We start from the raw sequence: 6,310 nt of genomic DNA on the forward strand, positions 1-6,310 counted from the left end.
CTGGCACCAACATGGCAGCATGCTACCAGATGTAACTGCCATGGATTGGTGCCAGGAAAGGAAAGTTACAGTAAGTATTTGATACAATTTTCAATTTTTTGTTAGTGCTCATGTACATGGGTGTATAAAAATACTCTTGTCTACGCAGGATCTTTCTGCTAGGAGCTGGGAGAAAAAGCTAGCATAGAGAGTGTACGTTTCCTGGCATTCAGAAGCGTTTGGGCTTAAATTCATTCTATCAGCTAGAACAGGTGTATCAAACTCCATTTCATCACGAGCAGTATCCGCATTATGTTTGCCCTCAAACAGCCGGTTGTATCTGTAAGACTAGATGTCCAAAGCACCCAACCCCCCATTACATCAGATGTCAAGAATCCCACACCTTCCCTAACATCACCGTGCACCCCCTTTGGGGGCAGAGCTGGAAATCAGAAAGTTCAGGATCTGGAGGAGGACCTGAGGAAGAGTGGAGTCTTTTACCATAGTCTGCTGAATGCTGAGACCAGGGGAGGTGGAGATGCAGCTGCACTGAGAGGTGCAGGATTTGGCAGAGGAGTTCTCTCTGCTGCCAACTGCTTAGACAAGGTGGGGGCAGAGACAAGGGGGTACCTGCAGGAGAGGTGCAAGGGCCACATGAAATGGCCTGGAGGGCCAGAGTCGGCCCTCCGGCCTAGTGTTTGACACCTGTCAGCTAGAATACTCATCTATTGTAGCCACTAGATTAAATTTACATGCATATAGGTGTATGTGTGCAAATTACACCAGTATGCTCCTCTCTGAACATAGGTTTGGGACATTATTTTGCAGGCTATATTCACACGACCCTAACAGCCGTATAAAAGTTTTTGCTAATCATTAAGCAAGGAAGAAAAGTTCCTGCGTAAATAGATCTGTTTTGTAATGTGTAAAAATTGTCTTGTTCTTTTTTTTTTTTCAATGGTATATGTGCATATGAATGTCCTCAGGCATAGAATTTTGGACTATGTGTTACAGATCTGAAGGCAGTACATGTTTATGCCCTTTTGAAGGTCTCTATTTAATTTATTTCAGGTACTTATATAGTCAATTTACGCAGCGCTTTACATACATATATTGTACATTCACATCAGTCCCTAACCCTCAAGGGGCATACAATCTAAGGTCTCTAACTTACATTCATACATACACATATTAGGGCCAATTTAGACTGGAGCCAATTAACCTACCAGCATGTCTTTGCAGGTGGGAGGAAACCGGAGTACCTGAGGAAAGCCACGCAGTTACAGGGAGAACATGCAAACTCCAGGCAGGTGGTGCCAGGGTTGGGATTTGAACCAGTGACCCTAGTGCTGCCAGGCTGATGTGCTAACCATTTAGCCAGTGTGCTGCCCCAATATTGAAAGTGATGCAGTTGTGTTCAGATCCATAACTAAAAAAACACTTGTTTTTTTGTTTTTCTTTAATAGCCCCAAATGCTGCTCTAAGGGCCAGTTCACATCACAATTTTTGCATGCTAGTTTCTTTATGCTTTCCAGGGGTGCATTTCCCCCACCCCACTCCTTTTTTCTCAATTAAGGACATGTGTGTTCCAGTGCATTTTTTTATGTTTTTAATGCATTCCAGTGCATTTTTCATGCATTTTGTTGTGTTCCAGAAGCAGGGGCATTTTCTACTTTTGTTGAATGCAATGGAATGCACTGTGCTGGTGTGAACTAGAGCCATTGAAATTCATGTAAAACACAGTTCATGTGTGCTTTTGATGCAGGATAAAGCTGGTGTGAACCAGCACTAAAATCTGAATTTAAACACCAAAATGTGTGTGGACACATTGGCTAAAATGGAGTGGTTTAAAGGCTTAAAAAAAAAAGACAAATGCCTCTAAAAGCAGTATTTTTTCTGCTCGAGTGCATGAGGTGTGATTGTGCACTGCTTGTGGTACATGTGATCGTTGAGCACAGTGTCATGACAATGTAACTCCAGCGCAAGGACACAAGATATACATTATCAGTGGTTGCCCAATGAGCAAAAGGAGTGCCCCAGATCCTTCCATACAGTCCTGAAATTTTGGACACTGCCCGCACACTGTACTGTGGAATCCAGGTTATTTGGCCCTCTGCCAAGTAGGAACCTGGTCTTGAGTGCAGGAACAGCAGCAGAGCTATCTCATGCCCAAGAGCAACAGCACAGCTATGGTGCTGCCCCAGATGTAATGGGGGAAGGGGGCTTCTGATGTGATGGGGTGCCTGTGATGTGAAGGGGAGACTCTAATGTGAAGGGGGAACTCTGATGTGGTGAAGGGACTTTGATGTTAAAGGGGCTGGCTCTGATGTGATGGGAGGACTGTGATGTGAAGGGGAGACTCTAATGTGAAGGGGGAACTCTGATGTGATGAAGGGACTTTGATGTTAAAGGGCTGGCGCTGATGCGATAGGAGGACTGTGGTGTGATGGGAAAACACTGATGTTAAGGGGACTGACTTTGATGTGAAGGGAGGACTTTAATGTGAAGAGGGAACTTCCCTGTGTGGCACCAGAAAGAATGTGACATCATCATCCAGTGCAGAGGTCAGTGTCCTTAAGCACAATAAACACAGATTAGGTACAGTTTCTGAGGTGCCTCACTATTTTGCAAACTTTTAAGTGGAATTCCTGTCTAACCATAACTATTCTTAAAAATGTTTCCTCCACCTTTCCTGCTACCGATCCCATCTACCCTATGCAAAAGATGTACACTGCTTAAAAAAATTAAAGGAACTCTTTTTTAATCATAGTATAGCATCAAGTCAATTAAACTCCTGGGATATTGATCTGGTTAAGTAGCAGAGGGGGTGGTTATTCATTTGCTTTGGTGTTAATGAAATTAACAGGTGCACTAAATGGGCAACAATGAGACGACTCCCAAAACAGGAATGGTTTATAGGTGGAGGCCACTGACATTTTTTTCCCTACTCTTTTCTGTTTTTCGCTGGTTTTGCATTTGGCTAGGGTCAGTATCACTACTGGTAGCATGAGGCGATACCTGGACCCTACAGAGGTTGCACAGGCAGGCCAACTCCTCCAGGATGGCACATCAATACTTGTCATTGCCAGGTTTGCGATGTCTCCCAGCAGTCTCAAGAGCATGGAGGAGATTCCAGGAAACAGCCAGCTACTCTAAGAGATCTGGACAGCCATAGAAGGTCCTTAAACCTATCAGGACCGGTATCTGCTCCTTTGTATAATGAGGAACAGAATAAACACTGCCAGAGCCCTACAAAATGACCTCCAGCAGGCCACTGGTGTGAATGCCTCTGACCAATCAGAAACAGACTTCATGAAGGTGGCCTCAGGGTGTGATGTCCTCTAGTGAGTCCTGTGCTCACTGCCCAGCCCCAGAGCTCAATTGGCATTTTCCATTGAACACCAGAATTGGCAGGTCCATCACTGATGGAAAATGTTATGTTGCGTGTAACATCATTAGGCATGACCGTTTTGGTGGTGGGCCAGTGATAGTCTGGGGAGGCATATTCATGGAGGGACACACAGACCTCTACAGGCTAGACAATGGCACCCTGACTGCCATTAGGTATCCGGATGAAATCCTTGGACTCGTCAGATCCTACGCTGGAGCAGTGGGTCCTGGGTTCCTCCTGGTGCACAATGCTCACCCTCATGTGGCAAGAGTATGCAAGCAGGTCCTGAAGGATGAAGGAATTGATACCATTGAATGGCCCCACACTCACCTGACCTAAATCCAATAGAACACCTCTGGGATATCATGTTTCGGTCCATCCAACGCCACCAGGTTGCACCTCAGACTGTCTAGGTGCCTGGTGATGCCCTGGTCCAGCTCTGTGAGGAGATACCCTATGACACCATCTGTTGTCTCATTAGGAGTATGCCCCGATGTTGTCAGGCATGCATACAAGCACATGGGGGCTATACAAACTACTGAGTACCAGTTTGAGTTGCTGCAATGAAATTTCAGCAAAATGGACTAGCCTGCTGCATTTTATTTTAAATTTGATTTGTGGGGTGTCTTTGAATTCAGTCCTCTGTAGGTTGATAATTTCATTTCCATCAAACGATGGGGCATCCTTACGTTCCTAACACATTACCCAGTCCATATCAGTCTAGATATCCAGCATATTTTTCCCCATTGAGAGCTGATGTGTTTTCAAAGTGTTCCTTTAGTTTTTTGAGCAGTGTATAGACTTAACTTTTCAGCCCACTCCAGTCCAGTCACATGATCTCCTGTGTCAGTGAGGGCCAGGTGCAGGGGAGAAGGAGCGCTTGACAATTTCTGGGAAGTCCAGAGGCAGTCATCACCCATAGCCCATCCGTTATCTGCTTCATTGGTCACACCCTAATGTGTGTTGGGGATGACCAATAGCCACTTGCTCTTTGTTCTAACTTGCTGTCCATAAAGAAATAGCAAACGTGGTAACACACGTGGTCAGAATAGCACCAATTGTACAGCTCCCGATGCACGCAAGACTATTTTGGTACATTGTCTTATGAAGGTTGGTGCTCCCTGTGACTGAGTGCACCAACAGTATGCCATCTGCTGGCGTTACAAAACTAGTCTCAAAATTTTTTGATACCACCTCGTATCTAGTAGTGAAGGTAATCGACCGGCTTGGTCCAAATAAACTATTTAAACTTCACTAAAAGATGGAGATCCGCTTTAATAATGACCCCGAGACCCAGGTGTTCGTTGCTAGATTTCAGTAGTTTAATTGAGAAATAAACATGTGCTTGCTAAATTTTTAGAATTGTAGACTTCATCATTTCCAAGAATCAGACACCTAATTTAAAATCAATTTTGTGGATCATATAGCAAAGCCCGCAGTCTAAAATGACCCCCTTTTCCCCTAGGGCAGGCGTGTCAAACTGGCGTCCCTCCATCTTTTGCGAAACTACAAGTCCCATCATGCCTCTGCCCTTGGGAGTCATGCTTATAACAATCTTGCAATGCCTCATGGGACTTGTAGTTTTGCAACAGTCAGAGGGCCGCCAGTTTGACACCTGAACCCCTAGGGAAATGTATTGCTATTCCACCAGAGGTGTGGCCAATAATTCAGCAGCTTCTTCAAAAAATAATTTTGGCTCTACTGTTTTGCTTCTTTAGGGTTTGTTGGCATTTGTTTTGTCACTTTTGTTTTATAAAAATGTTATCGTTATCATTTTTGTTAGTTTTAGAAGGTAACAAATACACCACATGCAAGGTACCAAAACATCTGGTAAAGATAACAGATAGCGAGGGTACTTAGTCAAAGTGGAACTTCACCCAAAAAAGGTGAAATGCCATTTGTGGTATTGGAGGGAGGGGGGGGATGCTAACATTTGGCACCTTTTGTGGGGGGAGCGGGTACCTGGTACCTACTCCCACTTCCGGTCAGATCGCCGAGGCGATTATTGGTTCCTCCTCCTTCACCCCACAGCCTTTTGAGACACATCACATCCCAGAAGACTGCAAGACCATTCACAAAGTGCAGCGTGGCTCGAGCATGCACAGTAGGAAACCAGCTGTGAAGCTGGAAGGCTTCTCTGCTGGCTTCCCTTACCTAAGATGACAACACCCAAAGCAGATTGAAGAATTGGTTTGGGTGAGGATATCGCTGGATCTCTGGACAAGTGTTTTTATATTAAAAGTAATCAACTTTTTTGAGATAAAGGGGCAGCCTGTGTCCTTAGGATCATGGATCCCCCAGATTGATTCCAAGGACAAGAAATAATTGCTGCAAGTGGGATGGCACTTTTAGGAGGAGTGAAGCGGGCACCTGGTTTTGACAGGTACTTGCTCCCACTTCCAGCTCAGTTTGCCATGGAGATCTGAGCTGTAAGTTTGGCCCTCCTCCTACCCCCACAGTCTTCTGGGACACTTCACAGGTCCCAGAAGACTGCCAGACCATCCAGGAGGTGCAGCACGCAAGCTGTCACAGCTGGGTGCACACAATTGAAATGCTGGCACCAGGGGAAGAAGAGGAAGAAAAGAGGGATGGCACAGGTAAGCACATCGCTGGATCCTGGGACAGGTAAGCGTTTATTAAAAGTCAGCAGCTACAGTTTTTGTAGCTGCTGACTTTTAATAAACAAAAACTGGAACGTCACTTTAAGATTACCTGTAACATGTTGCAAGCTTTAATAGCTTACCAATTAGGTCATGTTGCCCTAGTTGCCATTTGTCACAGATGTCCCACCTAAGGTGCTGCAGTCACTCTTGAATGTACCTCTTTTTCCCCCCTTTCTGCCTACTTTCCTCTCCTTTGCCCCTACACCACCCCTTGGCCCGATTTCCCCTTCTACGACTTTGTGCCACACCATTTAAATTTTTAAACACAAAAATATAT

Source organism: Staurois parvus, unplaced genomic scaffold, assembly GCF_062004578.1.
Source record: "Staurois parvus isolate SC_StPar_1 unplaced genomic scaffold, SC_StPar_1.0 ptg000172l, whole genome shotgun sequence".
In the NCBI taxonomy this organism is placed as follows: domain Eukaryota; kingdom Metazoa; phylum Chordata; class Amphibia; order Anura; family Ranidae; genus Staurois; species Staurois parvus.